The sequence below is a fragment of the Oncorhynchus clarkii genome, chromosome 30 (assembly GCF_045791955.1).
Source record: "Oncorhynchus clarkii lewisi isolate Uvic-CL-2024 chromosome 30, UVic_Ocla_1.0, whole genome shotgun sequence".
Taxonomy (NCBI): domain Eukaryota; kingdom Metazoa; phylum Chordata; class Actinopteri; order Salmoniformes; family Salmonidae; genus Oncorhynchus; species Oncorhynchus clarkii.
Genome location: NC_092176.1, coordinates 5,615,001 through 5,642,307, shown reverse-complemented (window position 1 = coordinate 5,642,307; position 27,307 = coordinate 5,615,001). Strand labels below are relative to the sequence as shown.

The window sequence follows — 27,307 nt, the reverse complement described above, 5'->3', positions numbered from 1 at the left end:
GAAGTAATTTAGCTCATCTGGTAGGCTTTTGTTATTGGGAAGCTCTCAGCTGTGCTTTCCTTTGTAGTCTGTAACAGTTTGCAAGCCCTGCCACATCCGGCGTCAGAGCCGGTGTAGTACGATTCGATCTTGGTCCTGTATTGACGCTTTGCCTGTTTGATGGTTCGTCGGAGACCATGGCGCGATTTCTTATAAGCTTATGTTGTGTATGTTGCATGTAATCCATGGCTTCTGGTTGGGGTATGTACGTACAGTCACTATGGGGACGACATCATCGATGCACTTATTGACAAAGCCAGTGACTGATGTGGTTTACTCCTCAATGCCATCGGAAGAATCCCAGATCCTATTCCAGTCTGTGCTAGCAAAACAGTTCTGTAGCTTAGCATCTGCTTTATCTGCACTTCTTTTTATTGACAGAGTCACTGGTGCTTCCTGCTTTAATTTTTGCTTGTAAGCAGGAATCAGGAGGATAGAATTATGGTCAGATTCGCCAAATGGAGGGCAAGGGAGAGCTTTGTACGCATCTCTGTGTGTGGAGTAAAGGTTGTCTCAAGTTCTTTTCCCTCTGGTTGCACATTTAACATGCTGGTAGAAATGAGGTAAAACTGATTTAAGTTTCCCTGCATTAAAGTCCCTGTTCACTAGGAGAGCCGCCTCTGGATCCCCAGACGAGAGGTTTTTATATATAGCCCTTGAGCTAGAAAATTATCAAATGTATTCTTCATTTGTGCCTCTGTTTCCTTACAGCGATCTATAATGTATTGAATCTCCCTCATTGTCACCCCCGAATCATACTCTGCTTCTCTCCTATAGCGTATAAGAGTATTTCTGCAACTATTTACACTATATTTGTGTTGTTTGCATTAGTGTTGTTTACTTGCCTCACATCTCCACCACAACCCAGCATTTAGCCATCATTTTCTTAGCACTCCATGTTTTGCTCCAACCATCTTAAGGCAGTACGACCATAGTGTGTGTGTGTGCGTTTGTGCACGTGTGTGCAGGTGCGTGCGCACCCATGCACGTGTGCATGTGTGTCTGTGTTTGAGTGTGGCAGAAGGAATTGTTACATTTTCATTGTAATCACATTATTAATTGTAATTAATTGTAATCATTATTCATTGTAATCACATAATCACATTATTATTATGAATAGTATTGACGTCAAACGGGAGAACAAAGGGCACGGGTGGTTCCTAATGTTGTGAGATTCTCGCTAGTGTTTACAGAACAACTGGTTCTGAGAGATTAGGATCAGGACCTGCAACAGTAAGCAACTGTAACAAAATGGATGACCGCAGTGTAGCCGTTATTCCGAGTACATGTTTCATGGTTTGCTAAGGCATAAGAATATGAACGTGTGTATTCTTATTTGAAATGTGCTGTATGTAGTTCTGTACCTGTTTAATGTTATGTATTATGTCATTCCATGTCCTTCAGCTGTAAATGTCTACTAATTGTATGTATTATGTCATGTTTTTTGTTTGTTTGTGTGGACCGCAGGAAGAGTAGCTGCAGCTCTGGCTGTGGTTAATGGGGATCCTAATAAAATACTAAATACTAAATGCTTTGTCAGTCTCTGCACTTGAAACTTGAAATGTTCAATATTTCATCAAGTGGAAGCAGGAGTGGGGGTTTGGTGTGTATTAATGATTATGTGTGACTGGAGACTCCCTGTATGGGATCAGCCAGCTGAATATAGTTCAGTGACAGAAACCCTTTTAGAAAAGCCTTTAGCTTTGGAGAAAAACCTACTTGCATGTGTTCAGTCATAATGTTTCTAATTGGCTTCTTACTGTATCTGCAAAATGTGCTCTCTGTTGCTCTGTTAGTTAATGTCCATTAGCTTCTTGTAGTCTGAACAATAATTTTGGTCATATAGCTAGCTGTAACTAACACTGAGGGTATGTCTCCATGTGAATCATTAGCATCCTTTGGCTCATTACATCCCTGATTGTCTTAGGGCCTCACACTGATAGGTCCACTTGAAGGTGGCCATGCTGGTGACATTTGTGGCTGTGCAGGTCCCACTGACATGGCCTTTACCACCTCCTGCTGGGCCCTGGCGCTCTCCCCGATCTCCCAGCTGGGATCCTCAACCCCATCCCCCCCAGCTACAGCCTCTTTATCCTGGCTGTGTCCATGTTCAGCTCTGCTCTAGCCTGTTACACAGCAGGATACACGCTGTGGAGCAAGCCTAGGCAAACTCTCGCTCCAGTCAACCACTGGCGAACAAATAGTCCCACTCACCAATCAGCAGTCTCCTTCTGATGTGCTGTAGTGAACTTTCTGAACGGGAAGCTAAGATGTGAGGGCAGAGTAGCTCTGTCCGTAGACATTCTTCACTGGTTCCCCTTGATTTATTTAACTTTTATCTGCCTATCATGTTTATTCTGAGATACAGTACATTATAAAGTATCTCACACACACGCACATGCACACGCACACACACACACACTGTCCCTGCAGCCATGGGAATCGAGAATTCTGAGGTTCAAGGTCATTGCTAGTATTCAGCTGCCTCGGGCTCTTCATTGTCTGTGCACAACATCCCCATCACACACATCCTCACACACTTAGGTGGGCAGATTCACACCACATGCACATACCTAGCTCCCTCCCCCTCTGTTGCCTTCTCTCTCTCTCTCTCTCTCTCTCTCTCTCTAAAGAGCCTAAACAGAGACAGTACGTACACTGTCTATCAGGTGATAACACAAGCTCAAAACACACAATCATTGGTGTGAACACCTTCTTCCGTACATCCTCACTCATTTATACACACCTGCAGTATAGGTCTACACACATCAGATGTTAAATCATAAAACAATAAAATAATGGAATATAACTCTTTATTTTCATTATTAGTAGCCTGTATTTATATGTGTGATTGTAAGACATTGACATATGTAAATTGTCCTGTACATAATGTGTCTATATCTAATGCATGCCTTTATCTGAACACATACAATAATTTGACCTTTGTTTTACAATACATAAACACAGATAACTAACTGGTCATAGCAAATGACTCTCTAAGCTAGCCTCTCCGCTAGCTGCTCTGCTAGCCAGTCAGATTGCAGGGGCCTGATGTGGGAGGTGTTCAGGGAAAATATTGAGTAAGTCTAGGTCCAGTCGGAGGAAAAAGCGAGAGAGAGAGAGAGAGAGAAAGAGAGAGAGAGGGGGGGGGGAGAGAGAGAGGGGTAGAGAGAGGCAGGGAGCCCCTGTGATTAGCTCCTTTGTTGGAGGTCTGTCGTGCTTCATTGGCTCCAGAGAAAGGCCTCCTAATGAGCCCAGCCAAGCTTGTCCCAAACTTTGTGCGGAAGACAAACTAAGTTATGGTGGTCCGGCGGAGCGCTGGGGGGCTGGCAGGGTGATATACAACGCCTGGACATATGGTGCCCTCCCCATCAGGACCTCTCCCAGACACTTTCTCACGTGCACTTTGCAGTGTGTGTGTGTGTGTGTGTTGTTTTGTGTGGGTGTACTGTATGTGTTTCTATTTGTGTCCAGAGGTGCATATTTTGGTGTATCCTGCATGATGCTCAGTAAAAGCGACATAAGCCTTCTCACAGGGCTGAAAAGAGAGCTGGAGGCTTTGTCTCTATACCTCTCTCAACAAAACAGAATAGTGTCTGACACATATGTTCACAAACAAACAGATAACTGAAAATCCGGCAAGTTGCGGTCAGACACAGAAATAACTGATACACAATGAAAAGTTACAGTCAGATTAGTTTGTTACTCACACTCGCCCGCACACACACACACACACACACACACACACACACACACACACACACACACACACACGCGTGCGCACACACACACACACGCGCGCACGCACACACACACACACAAGCTCTCACAGTCTCACTGTAGAATCCAACGTTTCTCCATAAGCTTCAAAATTCCAACGTTAAGTTTAGGCATTACTTCCAAATGGTTCAAGGAAAGATTCACCTATTTTTTTGTGCATCTCTGAGCAATGTTCTATCCATTCCTGGGTATTTTTGATGATTTCATGTGTATCTGAGCTATTGCCGTTCAAGCAGGCAGAAATAGAGCCAGTATGGCGGCAGGGTAGCCTAGTGGTTAGAGTGTTGGTTAGAGCGTTGGACTAGTGGTTAGAGCATTGGACTAGTAACTGGAAGATTGGAAGTTCAAATCCCTGAGCTGACAAGATACAAATCTGTCATTCTGCCCCTGAACAGTCAGTTAACCCACTGTTCCTAGGCTGTCATTGAAAATAAGAATTTGTTCTTAACTGACTTGTCTAGTTAAATAAAGGTAAATTAAAAAATGACTAGTTCTGCATCACATGATCAAAATGGATGAATCTTCCCGTTAAGGTTTGGGATATGGTTAAAAGGACTGTCAAAAGACTAAAGGGGTTAATGGCATTAGTTAATTGTTTTTATTTGCTCTCCCTAACACTAATTCTAACCTTAACCCTAAACCCCCTAAAAATAGCATTTGACCTTGTGGGGACCAACAAAATGTCCCCATTGGTCAATTTTTTTGTTGTTGTTTACTATTCTTGTGGGGACTTCTGGTTCACACAAGAATAGTTAAACACACACACACACACACACACACACACACACACACACACACTTTATGTGCTTAAGTACTGTTTAAAGCTTGTGGCATTCTAAATGACTGTGGCTATAGGAAAAAATAACCAGCTCTATGGATACAAAGAACAAGGAGCTTTTAAACTTGTCCAACAATGTTATGAAAACAGTGTGACCGTCTGTACTGTTCAGATAACTTTACACACATAGGTCTACACACTCTCCCTCCCTCCCACACACTATCACCGGGCAAGATCGTTTTGCCCCGGGTTTTTGCACAGTTTAGGCCATTTCATTGGTCCATATGTGAAATCTCCACCCATACGGGAACCGGGCCATGCAAAACGAAACTGCCCACTTACTCCCGCTCTCATATGCACCCTCTCACACACACAATGATTCACACCCCACCCTTGCATATGCATCCTACCTTTGAGGCATCTCTGAGTAGCCTATTCCTATTCTGTTCTTCCTGTACCATCCAAATGTGTGCATAACCAGTCGGTGGTCAAGTTATCAGGTTGCTAGCTAGTAAGGTAACATGACTAGCTAGCTAAACAATGTTGTTTGTTATCAAACCAAAATGCGAGTAGTTTAAAACAGCCCACGACATGCGCATGAATCCGCGGCAGAAATAACAAAAACATAGCTCCAGTAATACTGGGCATACGTTTTTGTTCCGTGTTGTGTTCTCATTGAATCGTGCGCTTAAAAGGTTCCGTGTGGTGAAGTAATGGAGACGCGATTAAAAGCGGCAAAGAAACGTATGCCGATTAACACGTTAACCTTGACAGCCATAGTTACAACAAAAAAAGTTAAACAAGTGCCTAACATTGAAGATACGACCCTTAGATTTGGATCTTGCGGTTTATGCCAATCCTCCATCCCCATCCCACAACGCCTTAGCAAAACCCAAGCCTACTTGATGGTAAGTAATAGCGCTCACCATTGCCCCTGATTCATCTCCCAACTTTCTGCTTACCTGGATGGACGTTACATTTCGCAGTCTATCTTGATCGACCTGGCTGTGCGCACGCGCTCACACACACACACACTACACGTTTGGGGATTTGGGATAATGTGCAGTGAGGTGTGTGAGGTGGACTAGAGGGTGTTTTGGTTGTTTGGTAGGAGCTGGTTGTTTGGTAGGAGGGGGAGTCTCTATTTGCCTCCTTGTAGTTTGAGGCTAATTGTTTGGGTCAGGGTGGGAGCATGGGGATGGGGCTGTATGTGTCCCGGCAGCCAGGCCCTAGGTAACTGAGCCGGCGAGGGGGAGAATGGGCCCACTCCAGGGCCACACAGCAGGCTCAAACAGCACCTATTCTCCTGGCCAAACTGTCAGCCAGAACAACTTCATTGTGCCCAAATTGGAGTTGAAAGTGAGGGAGTAGAGGGAGTGAAGAGCTGGGGGAGGGAGTGGGGGGGACAGAGGGGTCTGACGGAACATGGGGGACTGGAAAAGGGGGTGTCCCAGAGAAAGCAGGGGTCTCTGACAGGGGAAGAATAGGCAAAGCCGTGTGAGCTCATTTAGGAGGAGGATTCCCATAGATTCTACATGAGGGGCTGCCGGCCTGGAGTGAGGCAGTCAATGGGATGTACATTTATTAAAATTGTTTTTTGGGAAGGAAAAAGGTGTTGCAGTTTTTTCTTCTTCTTGTGCCTAGATCCCCCATATTGTGTCGTCATAAGCACAGTGCTGGGACAGCGGTGACACAACACCAACATACAGTGTACCTTCACACACACACACACACACACATCTGCTTTAGACAGGGTTGTAAGTTTGTCCTTGTGGGTAACCAGCCGGACCCTAACCCATACAGTCACAACTGTATTAGACACCTAATCTATTTTTCTATTTAAAAAATTCCTCTCCTCACCACCTATGAAGGGGTGAAGATGTTAACTCAGTCACTCCTAGTTTGGGCAGATGTAAAATGCCTGTGTTTGTGCACTAGCGCACGTGTGTGTAGAGTTCTTATATATATGTGTGTGTGTGTGCGTATGCGTATGTGTGTGTGTTTGATCCGGAGCTAGCCCCACAGGGACTTAATAAAAGGCCTCTTCTATCAATTGTATGAGCAGTGTTTTACCCAGGAGAGGCTCAGTGTGAGAGGGCCCGGATCGCTTTCTCCTCACATGGATGTTTATTCGCTCTGTGGTCCAGCAGGCTGCCTGCCTGTTCAAAAAGACTCCCCTTACCATTTTGACATCTATGACACACACTTCAGGAAGAGAGAGAATGAGAAAGAAAAAGGAGAGGAAAAGTGCCTGTCTGTTATCAGCTGTCATTCATGATTTGTTGAACTACAGTTTGCGATGGGATATGGACGGCCATTTTGTTTGCTCCTTGTCTCTACATCGAGTTCCTTGTCAAAGTTGTTCATGATTTTAGATCCATCTAATGCGTCCAACGAGGTTTCTCTAACTTTCCTGACAACCCTCTACAATGTGATGTACTTATTCTTTCATCTGACGAGAGCTACTGAGGGTTTGGTGTTGGCTGTCTTTTGTAGGGCAATTTTTGTATCAGATTTTCTGTTGTGGACTGCTTATAGTGCTGATGTAGTTCGCTATCATGTTGAACAGCCAGAGAAAACCAAGGACTAATCTCTCGCAGCATGTCTATATGAAGACTAGGAGATCTACACTGTCTTTCCATGACATAGACTGACTGACCAGGTGAATCCAGGTGAAAGCTATGATCCCTCACTGATGTCACCTGTTAAAAGGTTTTCACGCTCAACAGTTTCCTGTGTGTATCAAGAATAGGTGACCACCAGAAGGACATCCAGCCAACTTGACACAACCGTGGGAAGCATTGGAGTCAACATGGGCCAGGATCCCTTTGGTATGCTTTCGACACCTTGTAGAGTCCATGCCCCAAAGAATTGAGGCTGTTCTGAGGGCAAAACGGGGTACAACTCAATATTAGGAAGGTGCTCCTAAAATGTTGTACACTCAATGTATAATCCCCAATAACAAACCAAGCTGAACCCTATCATAAAAGAGATGTAGTAACCATACATACAGGACACTTAAAAGCACACTTTTTCAGGTTTTTGGTATTTTCACTCATTTGAGTACTTTGTGTAGACACTAATTCACTTGTCCTCAATATATATTTCTTCACCAGTTTATATTGGCAGCTTCAGCTATCTGAGGGGTTTAACCCTCTACACTTGTGTGAATTGGCCTATATCGACAGGGCTAAATTGAAAAATGTCTTACAGAAGAAATATGAAAAGCATATGCATAACCATTGTAGCAATTGAAAGGGAACAGTTTGGAGATTATGGGAAACATATTAGACCAAAGGGGAGGATACAACAGTTCAACTGACACAAGACGGAATCCAAGCATTACAATGTTGATTTCATGTGCATTTTACAGGAACTAGAGCAAGCACACTTGCAATTGTTTAGTTTGGAACACAGCACCACGTCCACGCCATCACACAATTTACTGTTGTTGTTTACACAATCCAAAAACGGTCCATTACAAATCTCAATCTGGGTCAGGTGAGCATAATTTGAAAGCCTGTTCCATTGCCAACATGACTAACTGAGTTATAACATACAATCTTATGGTGTTGCGCTTTCACAATGCAATTCAGGGAAACAGATCATCATTTTGGTGAGCATAGAAAGGAGTCACGAGTATATTCAGGTGGATGCGTCACGCATCAATGTTCTTCACAATAGACAAACATAAGCTCAGATCTACCCAGGTTATGACACCATGTCATCTTGTAACTGTACATCAAAGATAGTGATCATAAATGTTGACACTGTGTTTTTATGATATGGAAATGTGAAGTGGCAGGGCGGGGTGGCAGGGTAGCCTAGTGGTTAGAGCGTTGGATTAGTAACCGGAAGACAAATCTGTTGTTCTGCCCCTGAACAGGCAGTTAACCCACTGCTCCTAGGCCGTCATTGAAAATAAGAATTTGTTCTTAACTGACTTGCCTAGTTAAATAAAGGTAAGAATAAAATAAAAAAGTGCACATTTGGACTCATGGGTGTTTGGCTTGCTTGTATGACATTGAAGCGGTATTTATTACAGTCCTCAACATCTCCTTTTTCAAAATACATAGAGTCCTCTTAATTTACAGCATTACCCTCACTCAGACAACAAACCATTTGCCCAATTAGCGGGAGGGATGGGGGCAACTTCTTGTCACGCGAGGTGTTCAGAACGTCTGTCAGTCAAAACCCATACAGCGTTGTAAATCTCTGATGTCATGTGTAGCATGTTACTGTACAGCCAATGGATTCCAAATGTAGCCATTTATCAGTGCCCAAATGTTCAACCTGTACGAGTGTAAAGTGCAACCTAAGTTTCTCTTGTGTTTTTTGAGTGTGAATTAGTGCGGCTCTAGGTATAGATCTCAGTGGCTGGAGGCAGACAGTTCAAAACAAACACTGCTCACCGATATCATCTAATCTGCGAAACACCATTATCGTCTAAGATGTCTCCACACAGCCCCCCTCCCTTTTCCTCCCCCTTCCTCCTACTCAACCCACTCTCTCTCTACACCCTTTGAGCTAATAATACAGAAAAAGATTACTTGTGGAAAAAGCTGTTGTGTTGAGGCGGAGGGTGAATGGAGACCATTGTTGTGGTGTAAACGGACTCTACAGCAGGTTGTTTGATCCTGTTTGGGCCTGAAAAGGCTTTTTTTTTAAAGTCACATCAGCTGAGAGGGTCAGGGAACAAGACTCTACCCCCCCCCCCCCCCCCCCCCCCCCCCCTGTATTGCTCTACCGCTGATCTCTGTCTCTCTCTTTCTTTCGTTCTTTTTTTCTCTCTGTCTCTCACTCTCTCTAGCCCTCCCTTTCGTCCTCGGCCTCTCTGTCTCTGGTGGAGGCTCTGGCTCGGTAAGGTGTCAACTGCATAGAACACAACTACTAGTTAATATGGTGAGTTATACGAATTATGAAATGGCACAGCCACTCTGAGGTTCATCCATGCTTCACCATGGTCGTTTTAGTCCACATTATCCCCAGTGATACAATGTGGCATTGTTTACATAACAATGATAATACCATAGTATTGCATAGCCTACAATATCTTTACTGTTTTGGTGTTGAATGGCCCTTCTAGGCCACAGTTAGAGTTCCTGTATTGTATCGTCAATTTACGATATGTTTGGTGTTCAGCATGGACAACAAGCATGCAAATATCACAGTCCCATTATGCAAGCTTTCTTTGTCTGGGAGCTTTCTTGTCCTGGAGGTACAAATAAAGAGGCAGACGGGAAGACACTGTGTTTTTTGGAAGGAGATTTGTGTCTGCACCCATCTGTGCTCCCAACCTTTTCAGACATGAGAAACTGCACATGCATTTGCATAAGAATAATTGACATTTAAAATTAGCTTTTCAATCACAGAGGATTATTTTTCCTGAGCATACGTGCAAGAAGAGAGCGTTGTCATATTGGAAAATATTAAAGCGAGGGTGAGCGAGAGGAGGTGTCATAAAATATGAACTCCTTTACTTTGCGAGACTGGATTTTATGCATTTTTTTGCGGGACAATATTTTATTTGTTGTAATATTTAACCCAACTATGACTGTGCATAACCATGTTGAGTGTTAGCAATGGTATTAAATGTTCATAGTTAAAAAAAAATAAAAAAAATCTAAGACTTGAGTGTGAACATTTGAACCGATCAACACACCTATGTTCACCTCAATAGAAAAGTGCACAGATCATAAGTGGCGAATGTTAGGCAGAGTGGAGAGTTTGGACACAGAGCATTTAAGCAAGTGCACTGTTGAATAATTGACAGTGGCTTATGAAAAGGATCTCTTCAGGATGAACCTCAAGTTGAATCCAGGCCTCAAGCAAACAGACACACACACACACACACATTTCATTGTCGCATTCAGCTCATTCAAGGCGTTGGCCCCGGAGATACATCTGTGCAGGTTTGTGGTGTCTTATTTAATTATTGTATTACTCCTGGTTCAGCCATGTGTCTGTGTCTCCTGTACCTCCTACTCAGAATGCCATGAATTCATTATACTGAAAGGCAGACAGGACCCTGGTATGGGGTATGGATAGCTGCTGTTAGTCTCAGGCCTAGCCAGCAAAAAAACGGGGAAAAGAGCCATAGAGAGGGGGTTTGGGCTGTGATATGTGAAGGGGGAAAGAGGGGATTGGGTGGGGGTTGATGGGTTGAGGGGGGAAGGGTTTGGGGGAAGGGAGGTGGAGGGGGGAAAGTCTCGGCGCCGGCCCCACCGAAGCGCTCAGCGTCCCCCGCTCATGGTATGGCGGATGTGTCTGGTGGTATCCATGACAACCCTTCAGCATGCCAGGGAGATACCACGGCGACATGGCCAAGGGCAGAGGGGGTAGACAGTGGGAGGGGGGGGTGGAGATCATGGAGATCCTTTAAGAACCACATATCTCGGTGACATTAATATTCACTCACACACAGTAGACTAAAGCCAGAGCCAGTTAGCTGTGTACAGACATACATATATTACCCACACCTTTCATCTGCCGCACTGCTCTTTGATTCATCAGTTCAACACGGATTTGGTCCAATCTATTCACACTCACCCAGAATTTAATTGTTGCTAGAACCTCAGTACATTGTCGTGTCTTTGTTTTAGCGTCTATTTTGAGTTTAAGAAGTGGTGGAGGTAGTGGTGTGTGAGTGTGTGTGTGTGTGTGCGCGTGGGATGGGGGTGCATGTATTCAGTTGTGTTTTAGGGGTTTTATACAGTTGTAGCCCCAACAATGGTTGCTGCTAATGGCTTGCTTTGCGAAGTTTTGTGACTTTACTAACACCATGTATACTCAGACAGACACACAATCAGTCAGGACAAAGAGTACAGAACATAGGACAGGGCAGGTGAATACATATCCTTCTATATCCAATACACCAAACACACACACACACACACACACACACACACACACACACACACACACACACACACACACACACACACACAGATCAAACTGTGTTATAATAATACCATCTGGGACCTCATTGTGTCTTCACAAAAGTAGTGCACAGAGCCTTTGCTATATTAGCGGACCAAGCCTCAGTGCAGATTTTTTTTTGTTTTGTTTACAAAAGTATTGCAAAAAAGTATGTATGTGACATAACATACACACCTGTGCCTGTGAACACATACATGTGTACTAAACTCCCAGTTTAGTACACGTACAGTACAGTGCCTTGCGAAAGTATTCGGCCCCCTTGAACTTTGCGACCTTTTGCCACATTTCAGGCTTCAAACATAAAGATATAAAACTGTATTTTTTGTGAAGAATCAACAACAAGTGGGACACAATCATGAAGTGGAACGACATTTATTGGATATTTCAAACTTTTTTAACAAATCAAAAACTGAAAAATTGGGCGTGCAAAATTATTCAGCCCCCTTAAGTTAATACTTTGTAGCGCCACCTTTTGCTGCGATTACAGCTGTAAGTCGCTTGGGGTATGTCTCTATCAGTTTTGCACATCGAGAGACTGACATTTTTTCCCATTCCTCCTTGCAAAACAGCTCGAGCTCAGTGAGGTTGGATGGAGAGTATTTGTGAACAGCAGTTTTCAGTTCTTTCCACAGATTCTCGATTGGATTCAGGTCTGGACTTTGACTTGGCCATTCTAACACCTGAATATGTTTATTTTTGAACCATTCCATTGTAGATTTTGCTTTATGTTTTGGATCATTGTCTTGTTGGAAGACAAATCTCCGTCCCAGTCTCAGGTCTTTTGCAGACTCCATCAGGTTTTCTTCCAGAATGGTCCTGTATTTGGCTCCATCCATCTTCCCATCAATTTTAACCATCTTCCCTGTCCCTGCTGAAGAAAAGCAGGCCCAAACCATGATGCTGCCACCACCATGTTTGACAGTGGGGATGGTGTGTTCAGGGTGATGAGCTGTGTTGCTTTTACACCAAACATAAAGTTTTGCATTGTTGCCAAAAAGTTCAATTTTGGTTTCATCTGACCAGAGCACCTTCTTCCACATGTTTGGTGTGTCTCCCAGGTGGCTTGTGGCAAACTTTAAACAACACTTTTTATGGATATCTTTAAGAAATGGCTTTCTTCTTGCCACTCTTCCATAAAGGCCAGATTTGTGCAATATACAAATGATTGTTGTCCTATGGACAGAGTCTCCCACCTCAGCTGTAGATCTCTGCAGTTCATCCAGAGTGATCATGGGCCTCTTGGCTGCATCTCTGATCAGTCTTCTCCTTGTATGAGCTGAAAGTTTAGAGGGACGGCCAGGTCTTGGTAGATTTGCAGTGGTCTGATACTCCTTCCATTTCAATATTATCGCTTGCACAGTGCTCCTTGGGATGTTTAAAGCTTGGGAAATCTTTTTGTATCCAAATCCGGCTTTAAACTTCTTCACAACAGTATCTCGGACCTGCCTGGCGTGTTTCTTGTTCTTCATGATGCTCTCTGCGCTTTTAACGGACCTCTGAGACTATCACAGTGCAGGTGCATTTATACGGAGACTTGATTACACACAGGTGGATTGTATTTATCATCATTAGTCATTTAGGTCAACATTGGATCATTCAGAGATCCTCACTGAACTTCTGGAGAGAGTTTGCTGCACTGAAAGTAAAGGGGCTGAATAATTTTGCACGCCCAATTTTTCAGTTTTTGATTTGTTAAAAAAGTTTGAAATATCCAATAAATGTCGTTCCACTTCATGATTGTGTCCCACTTGTTGTTGATTCTTCACAAAAAAATACAGTTTTATATCTTTATGTTTGAAGCCTGAAATGTGGCAAAAGGTCGCAAAGTTCAAGGGGGCCGAATACTTTCGCAAGGCACTGGTATATGTGTTCGCAGGCACAAGTATGTATGTTATGCCACATAAATACACAGAGCCCCGGGGGGTATATTCTTAACACAAACAGCCTGCACATTTGCTGAGGGGTTAAAGGTGTGAACAGAAAATCAAATAAATAATTGAGAGTTTTTGAAACTCTTTCAATGTACCTCCAACTGGTGGGAAAGAGGGGGAAGGGAGCCAAAGAGAGTTATGTCGTGGTGCCACAATAGCCAGACTTAAGATGCGACTCTACTGTCAAAGGCTTCTACAAGAGAACCAAACAGGGACATAAAAATGTGTCAAAAATCCCAAACCCAAAGTCATATGAAGACAAGTCAAGTCTGTGTCACTGTGGTCCGCTCATGAAACATAGTGATTAGGAAAGTATTCAGACCCCTTACCTTTTCCACATTTTGTTACGTTACAGCCTTATGCAAAAAATTGATGAAATAATTTTTTCCCCCTCATCAATCCACACACAACACCCCATAATGACAAGGCAAAAACAGTATTCAGACCCTTTACTCAGTACTTTGTTGAAGCACCTTTGGCAGCGATTACAGCCTCGAGGCTTCTTAGGAATGACGCTACAAGCTTGGCACACCTGTATGTCGGGAGTTTCTCCCATTCCTCTCTGCAGATCCTCTCAAGCTCTGTCAGGTTGGATGGGGAGCGTTGCTGCACAGCTATGTTCAGGTCTCTCCAGAGATGTTCGATCAGGTTCCAGTCCGGGCTCTGGCTGGGCCACTCAAGGACATTAAGACTTGTCCCGAAGCCACTGCTGTGTTGTCATCGCCGTGTGCTTGGGTCATTGTCCTGTTGGAAGGTGAACCTTCACCCCGGTCTGAGGTTCTGAGCGCTCTGGAGTAGGTTTTCATCAAGGATCTCTCTGTACTTTAATCTGTTCATCTTTCCCTTGATCCTGGCTAGTCTCCCAGTCCCTGACACTGAAAACATCCCCACAGCATGATGTTGCCACCACCATGCTTCACCGTAGGGATGGTGCCAGATTTCCTCCAGATGTTACGCTTGGCATTCAGGCCAAAGAGTTCAATCTTGGTTTCATCAAACAAGATAATATTGTTTCTCATGGCCTGAGAGTCCTTTAGGTGCCATTTGGCAAACTCCAAGCGGGCTGTCATGTGCCTTTTACTGAGGAGTGGCTTCCATCAAGCCGCTCTACCATAAAGACCTGATTGGTGGGGTGCTCCAGAGATCGTTGTCCTTCTGGAAGGTTCTTCCATCTCCACAGAGGAACTCAGGAGCTCTGTCAGAGTGACCATCAGGTTCTTGGTCACCTCCCTGACCAAAGCCCTTCTCCCCCGATTGCTCAGTTTGGCCGGGCGGCTAGCTCTAGGAAGAGTCTTGGTGTTTCCAAGCGTCTTCCATTTAAGAATGACGGAGGCCACTGTGTTCCTGGGGACCTTCAGTGCTACAGACATTTTTTGGTACCCTTCCCCAGATCTGTGCCTCGACACAATCCCGTCTCGGAAGCTCTGCAGACAATTCCTTTGACCTCATGGCTTGGTTTTTGCTCTGACATGCACTGTCATCTGTGGGACCTTATATAGACAGGTGTGTGCCTTTCCAAATCATGTCCAATGAATTGAAAAGACATCTCAAGGATGATCAATGGAAACAAGATGCACCTGAGTTCAATTTCTCATAGCAAAGGGTCTGAATACTTATGTAAATAAGGTATTTCTATAAACCTGTTTTCGCTTTGTCATTATGTGGTATTGTGTGTAGATTGATGAGAAATATTTATTTAATCAATTTTAATATATGGCTATAATGTAACAAAATGTGGACAAAGTCAAGTGGTCTCAACACTTTCCCCTGTATTGTCAGTGGGAAAAACTTCTAAAATCTCATTATGTTATTCTGTTTCAGGTGAGAGGAGCCAGACAGAGAGAAAGAGGATAGCTTCTGATTTGTCCATGTGTTAAGTATGGCCCACAGATCGAAGAGGTGAGTGTGAGATCTGGCATTTCACATAGGTCTGTTCTTGTCCTTTCGTTAGCTGGGCCATATCTGTCTCAATAACCTCTTATCATGGATCAAATAATCCTTACCTCAACCAATTCATAGTCTGAAATAGTTTTGGCCCCAGATGTCCCTAAGATGTGATGAGTGACATTGCATCTGTCAAACACTGATTGAATGAGACAAAGAGAAACGCTGCGCAAATTAAATGGTCTGACCCACATTCTGTGGTGTTATCCATTTCTCTGAAGACCCTGAAAGCCCATTTATAAAAGTAAACCCTGGATGATCCCAGAAGTGAAGACTGGGCTTTTTCACAGTGCAGGAGAGACTATACATTATTTACTCTTTGACTGCAACACTGAAGGAGATAATGCAATGTTTCAAGCATCCAAAACAAATAGCCTCCTCTGGTGGAAAGGCTTTTCTTGTGCGTTTTGATCATGTCTGTTTCCATCCAACCTGACATATGCAAAAGTATGCCTCCTTAAGGTTTCTATAGTCCTGTACTGTAAAAAATTATTCTGTGGTGAATTGAAATTGATAAAAAAAAATGTTTTTAACAATAACACATACTTAATAAAAATGTATGTAAGTTGTTGACATTTTTGTTAATTACATTTTACCAAAACAGTTCAGAATAAATCAATCGCAATATGTTGCTTAAAATAATTGAGTTGAATACCCCCCTCCCCCATTTTGCCCTCAAAAATTCATAGAGGCATGGATTCTACAAGGTGTCGAAAGCGTTCCACAGGGTTTCTGGCCCATGTTGGCTCCAATGATTCCCACAGTTGTGTCAAGTTGGCTGGATGTCCTTTGGCACTTAAATATTTTGTCTTGCCCAGTCACCCTCTGAATGGCACACATACACAGTCCATGTCACATTTGTCTCAAGGCTTCTTTAACGTGTCTCCTCCCCTTCATCTACACTGATTTAAGTGGATTTAACAAGTGACATCAGTAAGGGATCATAACTTTCACCTGGATTCACCTGGTCAGCCTACAGTGGGGCAAAAAAGTATTTAGTCAGCCACCAATTGTGCAAGTTCTCCCACTTAAAAAGATGATAGAGGCCTGTAATTTTCAACATAGGTACACTTCAAATATGACAGACAAAATGAGAAAAGAAATTCCAGAAAATCACATTGTAGGATATTTAATTTATTTATTTGCAAATTATGGTGGAAAATAAGTATTTGGTCACCTACAAACAAGCAAGATTTCTGGCTCTCACAGACCTGTAACTTCTTCTTTAAGAGGCTCCTCTGTCCTCCACTCATTACCTGTATTAATGGCACCTGTTTGAAGTTGTTATCAGTATAAAATACACCTATCCACAACCTCAAACAGTCACACTCCAAACTCCACTATGGCCAAGACCAACGAGCTGTCAAAGGACACCAGAAACAAAATTGTAGACCTGCACCAGGCTGGGAAGACTGAATCTGCAATAGGTAAGCAGCTTGGTTTGAAGAAATCAACTGTGGGAGCAATTATTAGGAAATGGAAGACATACAAGACCACTGATAATCTCCCTCGATCTGGGGCTCCACGCAAGATCTCACCCCGTGGGGTCAAAATGATCACAAGAACAGTGAGCAAAAATTCCAGAACCACACGGGGGGACCTAGTGAATGACCTGCAGAGAGCTGGGACCAAAGTAACAAAGCCTACCATCAGTAACACACTACGCCGCCAGGGACTCAAATCCTGCAGTGCCAGACGTGTCCCCCTGCTTAAACCAGTACATGTCCATGTCAGATGATACCAAAATATAACTTTTTGGTAAAAACTCAACTCGTCGTGTTTGGAGGACAAAGAATGCTGAGTTGCATCCAAAGAACACCATACCTACTGTGAAGCATGGGGGTGGAAACATCATGCTTTGGGGCTGTTTTTCTGCAAAGGGACCAGGACGGCTGATCCGTGTAAAGGAAAGAATGAATGGGGCCATGTATCGTGAGATTTTGAGTGAAAACCTACTTCCATCAGCAAGGGCATTGAAGATTAAACGTGGCTGGGCCTTTCAGCATGACAATGATCCCAAACACACCGCCCGGGCAACGAAGGAGTGGCTTCGTAAGAAGCATTTCAAGGTCCTGGAGTGGCCTAGCCAGTCTCCAGATCTCAACCCCATAGAAAATCTTTGGAGGGAGTTGAAAGTTTGTGTTGCCCAGCAACAGCCCCAAAACATCACTGCTCTAGAGGAGATCTGCATGGAGGAATGGGCCAAAATACCAGCAACAGTGTGTGAAAACCTTGTGAAGACTTACAGAAAACGTTTGACCTCTGTCATTGCCAACAAAGGGTATATAACAAAGTATTGAGATAAACTTTTGTTATTGACCAAATACTTATTTTCCACCATCATTTGCAAATAAATTCATTAAAAATCTTACAATGTGATTTTCTGGATTTTTTTTCTCATTTTGTCTGTCATAGTTGAAGTGTACCTATGATGAAAATTACAGGCCTCTCTCATCTTTTTAAGTGGGAGAACTTGCACAATTGGTGGCTGACTAAATACTTTTTTGCCCCACTGTATGTCATAGAAAGAGCAGGTGTTCTTAATGTTTTGTATACTCAGTGTAATATCTACTGGTTTTCACTGTACAATCTGGACAATGGATTGCATTTATACATCTCATTCTTTAAAGGAGTTTTGAAATATGTTAAATACTTGTCTTTGCTTTTAAAATACCTTCAAAAGTCATTTAAATCAAGAATGTACCTTTCGAGTTGCTTTTTGGAGGACAAAGGTACTGCTTAAATGGATGAGCATTCCAGAAAAAGGAACAAAGCTGTGTGTGTGTGTGTGTGTGTGTGTGTGTGTGTGTGTGTGTGTGTGTGTGTGTGTGTGTGTGTGTGTGTGTAGTCAACCATTAGCCCCCTCCATCTGGCTGTGTCGCCTGTACCACCATAGAAAGCCACAGGGCCCATCCGAGGTAACTGAGCACTCTGGGATAGGTATAAGCAACGCCTAGTCACTCAGTGGTGGGATAGAGATGTGTTTAACACACAAAAAAGTATACGCCCACACACAGACAGTCACACACGTGCGTGAAACATGTGTGTAGTTTGACGCGGCTTTAGCTCCAGATAGATGTGTAAATGTGCAGACTCAAAGGGAGTAGGATGCAGAGAGTAGGATGTAAGAAAGAAAAAAAAGAACCTGCCTGCCACAAACGGCCAGAAGACAGGCATGCGAGAAGGGAGGGAGGTAGGGAGGGAGGCAGGCAGGCAGGCAAGAAGGGAGGTAGGTAGGGAGGGAGGGTGACAGGCAGGCAGGGAGTGCCCTTAAGGTGCTCTGTGTAAGCAAGGAGGTGTGCCCTTTGAACTCTGCTCTGTTCTTTCTTCCGTTTGGGTTTTGTTTTGTTCGAGGCAAGGAGTGATGCAAAGTTGAATGCAGTGGGGCCACATCCACTGAAAACCAGTTGCGTATTAGCAGCTACAGTATATATTTTAGTGCTCTCCAAATACCTGCACAAAACATAAAGTACCTTGTAATATACACTGCTGTGCTTACCCCCAAAAATGTCAACTGCTGGACAGCAATGTATAAAGATGATAGAAAATGTATTTATCCTGAATAATTTTTACACTATTTAAAGCAATAATCAGCCGTATCTCTGTTGAAACTCCAGTAGCCCCAGCTGCTGTAGCAACATGGTATATACTTCCATAATGCCCCATAAAGGCTACCATGCTTGTCAGCAGCCTCTATACTTTCGAGAAACATGATAGCATAATACCTTGTTGGAGGGAGTGTCTGGTGAGAGAGTGGTGGTGGGGGGGTGTTGTACAGAGGATCTGAACCCAGGTTGGGGTGAGTGTAAGGGGGATCTGATAAGGCGTTCCCCAGCTCCATCGCCCCATCGCCCTATGAGAGAATAATAAGCGTCTGTAACACATAGACACTCCCAGGCCTTGTGTCCCCAGCACAAAACCTGGCTGTCTTATCCACTTCTAAGAACATAATGTAAGGCAATACATGTGAGAAGGCCAGGGGAACAATGCGTAGAAAGTGCAGTGTGATATGAGGGAGACTCATGTCAGGAGCCATTGTTGTGGCCCTTTGTTGCTGTCGAGTACCTTGGGAACTTTGAACTCAGAGTCCTCTTCATCTGCAGGCCTGGAGTTTGTATGTGGTGAAATGTATGCAAAATGTATAGTAGAAAGTTCACTCTTAGAAAAAAGGTTCCAGAAAGGTTTCGGTGGGAATTCGTGCTTCAGCAAACAAAAGACAGTAGGGGTGTTCAACAACAATGACAAAAATCACGAGAAGGGCTTAACAAGAAAAATTCCAAAAGGACTAATTCAAGGTAGAAAGGAGTTGGAGCACTCAAAAAAAAAGCAAAGATTTATTTATTTTAGGGTTATTCTGCGGTCCCCACAGGATAACCCTTTTTGGATCTGTGGAAAGGGTTCTACCTGGAACCCAAAATAGTTCTAGCTGGAACCATAAAGAGTTAGTCCCAGGGTTCTCCTATGTGGACGGCTGAAGAACCATTTTAGGTTCTAGATGGTAAATTCTTAGAAAAAAAGGTGCTATTCCTCGTGCTTTTGACAGTAGCTACAGCATGTGTGTTTGTTGTGCTGTACTTGTAAGTCATATGTTTGGATGAACAGTTGGTTTGAATCAAAATATAAACTGTATTGTAACATACAGTGGCTTGCGAAAGTATTCACCCCCCTTGGCATTTTTCCTATTTTGTTGCCTTACAACCTGGAATTAATATGGATTTTGGGGGTGTTTGTATCATTTGATTTACACAACATGCTTTGAAGATGCAAAATATATTTTATTGTGAAACAAACAAGAAATAGGACAAAAAACTGACAATTTGAGCGTGCATAACTATTCACCCCCCCAAAGTAAATTTTTTGTAGAGCCACCTTTTTCAGCAATTACAGCTGCAAGTCTCTTGGGGTACAGTATGTCTCTATAAGCTTGGCACATCTAGACACTGGGATTTTTGCCCAGTCTTCAAGGCAAAACTGATCCAGCTCCTTCAAATTGGATGGGTTCCGCTGGTGTACAGCAAACTTGAGATCTGGGCTTTGACTAGACTATTCCAAGACGTTTAAATGTTTCCCCTTAAACCACTCAAATGTTGCTTTAGCAGTATGCTTAGGGTCAATGTCCTGCTGAAGGGTGAACCTCCGTCCCACTCTCAAATCTCTTGAAGACTGAAACAGGTTTCCCTCAAGAATTTCCCTGAATTAGGCACCATTGATCATTCCTTCAATCCTGACCAGTTTCACAGTCCCTGCCGATGAAAATCATCCCCACAGCATGATGCTGCCGCCACCATGCTCCTCCGTAGGGATGGTGCCAGGTTTCCTCCAGACGTGACACTTACCCACTGCATGATGCTGCCACCACCATGCTTCACTGTGGAGATGGTGTTCTCGGGGTGATGAGAGGTGTTGGGTTTGCGCCAGACATAGCGTTTTCCTTGATAGCCAAAAACATAAATTTTAGTCTCATCTAACCAGAGTACCTTCTTCCATATGTTTGGGGAGTCTCCCACGTGTCGTTTGGTGAACACCAAATGTGTTTGCTTATATTTTTCTTTAAGCAATGGCTTTTTTTTTCTCTCCTGTAAAGCCCAGCTTTGGGGATTATACGGCTTAAAGTGGTCCTATGGACAGATACTCCAATCTCCTCTGTGGAGCTTTGCAGCTCCTTCAGGGTTATCTTTGGTCTCTTTGTTTCCTCTCTGATTAATGCCCTACTTGCCTGGTCTGTGAGTTTTGGTGGGCAGCCCTCTCTTGGCAGGTTTGTTGTGGTGCCATTTTTGAATAATGGATTTAATGGTGCTTCATGGGATGTTCTTGTATATTTTTGTATAACCCAACCCTGATCTGTACTTCTCCACTACTTTGTCCCTGACCTGTTTGGAGAGCTCCTTGGTGTTCATGGTGCTGCTTGCTTGGTGGTGCCGCTTGCTTGGTGGTGCCGCTTGCTTAGTGGTGTTGCAGACTCTGGTGACTTTCAGAACAGGTGTGTATATATACACTGAGATCATGTGACACTTAGATTGCACACAGGTGGACTTTATTTAACTAATTATGTGACTTCTGAAGGTAATTGGTTGCACCAGATCTTATTTAGGGACTTCATAGCAAAGGGGGTGAATACATATGCACGCACCACTTTTCTGTTTTTATTATTTCATTTTATTACGGGTTTTTTTTCACTTCACCAATTTGGACTATTTTGTGTATGTCCATTACATGAAATCCCCCAAAAAATCTATTTAAATTACAGGTTGTAATGAAACAAAATAGGAAAAACGCCAAGGGGGATGAATACTTTTGCAAGGCACTGTAAACACATTGAAACGGTCCATTGGATAACAAAAGGAAAATACTATTCATTGCCTGGGGTATGAAAGTAAAGCCCCTCCAAGTTCAAAGTTCCAAGTTCACCCAAGACACAAGAGTTTAACATGAAGAGAATGATCACTTGGACAGAGATTATATTGTTAAACTAATAGTGTGTGTTTGTCTTGTCTAGGTGGAGCATTGATCTGGGTGACTCTCTACAGCTGTCTCGAGTGGAGAGAGAGGCATGGACTGTCAGTTCCATCTGATCATCAACAACAGTCAAGATACAGTATGCTGATGAAGAAGGATACAGCAAACTACTATTTCTTATCAGCATGCATAGTCAGCACTCAGTCATTTCTGTATCATTGTGATTTAAAAATCAGTTGCAACTGTTTACCTTCTACTGGGCTGTAAAAGTACAACATCATTTATTCTGAATTGTAAAAGTCTTTATTGCTGTACTGGATTTCAAGTGAATCTGTCCTTAGAATTGAGTATAAAACCCAAATGGAACCCACAGTGCACTTGCTCTTCATCTGAAATATGAATTGATTGAAACGGTACATCAAGACAATATTTTTGTACGTTCTCAAATCACTGTATTTTCTCAATAAATTGAATAAAGTATATTCAATAATATTTTTGAGAAGTATTAATTTTCCCCACATGATTTCTGTCTACAGTAAGCCTTGTCTGTATACCTTTGACATAATTAGGTCCTCTGTGGGATCAAAGGAGACCGGTTGCTGATATGGCTGTAGTTGTTTCTGATGGACCCTGACAATGCTGAGAAACATACAGTTTGCATACAGTACAAAGACAGTATGTATTCCTACATTGTCAATATGTCAAATTAGACAAAACTGTAAAATCTCAAATGGATAAGATACTAGCTATGCTCATTACCCGAAGCACCTTGTCAACCAGAGAAAACTTTGTAGCATAGCCACATGTCAGGTTAGTGTTTGAATCTTCTACGTTTCTCCTACATAACCACATGTGACATGGAATACTAAATGCAAATAGATTTAATTACATTTTGAAATGAATGAATTCACATACAAAGCATACACTTAAATTACACACAAGGCATACGCTTAAGGCAACACTGGCATTAACAAAGCATTCATAATCTAGGTGTCATCAGAAAGGAAGAGAGAGAGAGAGGTCATGGCTTGAAAGGCCACGAGGAGGAAAGGAGGGAGAGAAGTGTATCTCACCATAGTAGTACGGAAAAAGTAAGAAAAATGTATGCATTCACGACTATAAGTCACTCTGGATACACCTCTTCTCTCTCTCTCTTCCCCTTCTCCCTCTTTCTCCTTCCTCACCCTCTCCCTCCTTTTCATTTCCCTTATCAACTCTCTCTCTCTCTCCCTCCCCTCTTTTCACTCTCTTTCAGATGGTAGATCAGAGTCTAGTCTTCCTATTTGCCCTGTCATCACATTTTTCACGCAGCCCCATCCCTTAATTGGGCCTGTATCATCATATCATGTAGAGTACCTGGACGCTGCAGGAGATGAAAGATGGCTTCAATCTTTCCCTTACACACACACACACACACACACCAGTGTGTGTGCCAGTGGAGGCTGGTGGGAGGAGCTATAGGAGGACAGGCTCATTGTAATGGCTGGAATCAATGGAACGGCGTCAAATATGTGGTTTCCATATGGTTTGATCTGTCTGATACCGTTCCATTGATTCCATTCCAGCTATTACAATGAGCCTGTCCTCCTTTAGCTCCTCCCACCAGCCTCCACCGGTGTGTGCTAACCAAGCTAGAGTGGAGCTGCGATAAACTGTCGTTATGTCCCATATTTTATTAACAAATTCAAACAGTACAATTATTTTTTTAAAGGTCCTATACGGTACGTATTTCAGTCAGACAATCCAATCTGTCTCTTGCAGTCCCATTGCGCTTATGAAAAAAAATATATATATATATTTATATATATATATCATAAGGATGTGGTACTGGTGATGTTAAACACTTCTCCAATTGTTGTTGAGATCTGATATTTGGCGCAGCACAAGATGAGACGTAGGCCAATGGCATAGGCCTATCGTTAACTAATCACATTTCTCAAATCCTAAATTCCAGCTAAATGTATAACTACTTACAAAAAGTGTGCTTCTGATGAAGAGCTAGCTACAAAAGTAAGTAAATTGCCTTGGTAGAGTGAAAGATATCGTAAAACTTGTGAAGCTCTCAATGTTCATTAGTTTCTCATTCAACATACTATATATACTGCCAATTCATTCAATACTTTTTCAAAAGTCTCCCTTCCTAACAATTCCCTGAGACCCACCAGAAATGTTTACATGGCCACATATTCACAGATTTTCATAAAACAGCCACACATGTAGTCTCTCTTTTCTGCATTACAAAATGTATTTTTATTGTATTAATATTATTTTTCTGTTATTTTTACGGTATTGAAAATCATACCGTCGGTATTTCGAAATACCGAGGTATACGTAATAAATTGTTTATTTTAATTGAATTTATTTTAACCTTTTTTTAACATATATCGCCCAAGCCTACAATGTTGCAACACAAGCAAAACATATGCTTGAGACTGTTACATACAGTAGGTACACTCCTGGAGTAAATGGTTCCAAAATAGTTATTTGGCTGTCCCCATAGAAGAACACTTTTTGGTTCCAGATAGAACCCTTTTTGGTATCAGGTACAACCATTTTGGGGTCCATGTAGAACCCTCTGTGGAAAGGGTTGTACATGGAACCTAACAGGGTTCTACCTAGTTCTGCATTGGGGACAGCCAAATAACCCCCTTTAGGTTCTAGATGGCACCTTTTTTTCTATGAGTGTACGCAGGGACTGGTAACTCCAGTCCTCGAGGGCCTGAATGGTGTCACACTTTTCTCCCATCCCTAGCAAACACAACTGATTAAACTAATTACATTATAAACTGAAGATCATGATTAGTTGTTTATTGGAGTCAGGTGTGTTAGCTGGGGCTCGGGCAAAAATGTGACACCACTCCGGCCCCCGAGGACTGGAGTTGCCCATAACTGATGTAAAAAGTGAGGAAAGTGGCCATACTGAAAATGAAACTACACTACCCATAACACCTTGGCAGTGGGGACACAAGGTTTCCTCCCGCAGTACACAACACATTCTCTCAGATTTAAATATACTTTATGTATATTAGTATTATGTGTGTTTTGTCCGTGACCAACTTTTTCAAATATTTGACCCAGACATGTGTCATGACTTTTACTGTTACCAGTATAAAGACATAACAGAGAATACAACATGTAACCTCCCATCAATCTCAACTCAGGACCTTGAAGCCAGCTCCACTGCTTGTTTTCATTGTTCCCCTCTAATCGGGGACTGATTTAGACCTGGCACACCAGGTGGCAATTCATTTTCAGTTGGAATAGAAAACCCGCAGGCTTGGGGCCTCGTAGAGTAAGAGTTGAATAGCCCTGCGTGGACTACTGACGAGAATATAATTTGATTATTCATCAGAAATGGTTTAGTGTAAACATTCAGATTAAGTATTTCTTGTCACATGTAATCCAGCATTAGCAATGAAAAATGGATGCCAGGGATCAAATTCTATACGCCTGATTGTTTGACGAATGTCTATTGAAATCCAATGAAGACTGATGCAACATTTGAAGTCATGGATGACGGGGTAAACCATTCTTCCTGGAATCGTAATGCTGGGCTCTACATTTTTCAGCACAATTGAATTGAGCCAGGAGCATTTGGGAACCACAAAAAGCTCTGCCGGCCTTGCTCTGGAGTCACTTAGGATTGATCCCCAGTAAACAGTGAAGAATTTCACTGTTGACACGTCATTTGAAGGAAAAATGTTCAGGAGAGTTTCTTTTGACCTTGGTAGGGCAGGCGAGGAGTATCTAACTTCTAAACTCCATTATGTTTGAGAGAGAGGCTTTTTTTCCTCTCTTTTTTTAAAGTCACAGTATTTCACTTTTATCTGCAGTTAACAGGACTTTGTTATCTTATTTGGTTTGGGAGAACACTCCCAAGTACCATCCACCTCATGATCCCAACGGGTGGCCAGATAATAAACCCAATTCTTTAAGTTTGGAAACTTCTCTGCAAGAAAAATTACATATAACTGTATATACTGTAGTGTTTTCCACACAATTCTCCCCCAGGAGAAAGAGAAGTAAAGCAGGGCTGTTAGGAGAAACTTATTTTTGTATTTAAAAAAAAATATATATATATATTTAACCTTTATTTAACTAGGCAGAAGAGGAGAAACTGTAGGAAGAGGTAATGTGAAGTAGCATGCTTGTAGAATAGTAGAAAGGTAAACAGACATACTGTACTATCTTACAGGCAGTGTGATGCATATGACGGAACATAACATTGGAACGTATAGGCCCTGCTCTATTTATACATTTTAGGACCCTCACTCAAACCCTTCACCCCAACCGTGCCCCATCTTCCGAAAATATCTGAAACTCGACATCTTCAAAGAATATCTTAAATAATCCCCCTCCTCACTTTGCCCCCCCACACAACAAAAACATATATAATTCCTAAACCCCATTCCCGCTTTCTGGCACTGACTCTGCTGATAACTACTTTATTGAGGAAAAGTGTACTTACTATGCCGGTGATGTGATTGTCCCACCCAGCTATCTTAAGTTGAATGCACTAACTGTAAGTATCAAAAACAAGGATAGTGTACAGCACGTGTCAAACTCATTCCACGGAGGGTGTCCGCGGGTTTGCGCTCCACCCTTAGCGTCTGCTAAATTACTAAAGTGTAAATAAATTGTATTGAATACTTTCTACTGAAACTAGATTTAAAAAAATATATATATATATCTTTACTAACATTTAATGTCCTAATTTTTCCTCTTGTATTTGCTCAGTGTCTCTGAAATGCATGTATGAGTGGACAGTGGACAGCCTGTAGGACATGGCCAGCCCAGACACCAGACCTCTCTGTCTTCACAGGGAATCACATCTCATGTTATCACACTGACATGACATACTGAGACTGCTCAGGTGGAGCTGGACAAGACATTCTCAAACACATTCGGTGTGTGTGTGAGAGAGAATGTGTGTGTTTAAACCGGTGGATAGTGATTGATTATGAAGTGTAGAATCTTGACGGAGTGTCCGGGTATCCCATGAGGCACGAGACCACAGGGCCGAAACAGACAAACATCCTCTCACTCTACCTTTTTTCTTTCGTCCTCCATCTCTGCCCCTCTCTCATTCTCTCTGTTCCTCTGCCTGTTCCTCTCAATCTACTTATCTGCCTCTCTACTGTTGCTTCTCCCCCTTGCTTAGATGTTTTTATTGATATACAACATTACTATTTATGGCTGTCAAAATGAGCTGCCGTCTAGCGGGTGCGGAATCCTTTTGTGTGTCAATAAGAGACAGTCTGCCTCTGATTTGATATCAGTAAATTCACAGATGCTATATTTTCACTCTTGAGATATGGGCCCATGTCAAACTCTTAGAAGACAGGTAAATTAGAAAGGTCTCTAATAATATAACAGTGTTTTCAATAGCCTGAATGGCGTAGCCGTACACCAGGGGTGTCAAACTCATTCCACGGAGGGC

At 42.6% G+C, this 27,307-nt stretch overlaps 1 long non-coding RNA gene across 2 annotated transcripts in view; it reads left to right on the top strand.

Annotated features, from left to right (window-relative positions):
• LOC139390056 (uncharacterized) overlaps window positions 1-22,334 on the top strand; it is a 67,146-nt gene extending 44,812 nt beyond the window's left edge. For both annotated transcript variants that reach the window (XR_011629455.1, XR_011629454.1), the window contains exons 3-4: window positions 15,289-15,366; window positions 21,908-22,334. This is a non-coding gene — a long non-coding RNA (uncharacterized lncRNA). The remainder of the gene's footprint in view (window positions 1-15,288; window positions 15,367-21,907) is intronic.
• The last annotated feature ends 4,973 nt before the right edge of the window (window positions 22,335-27,307 follow it).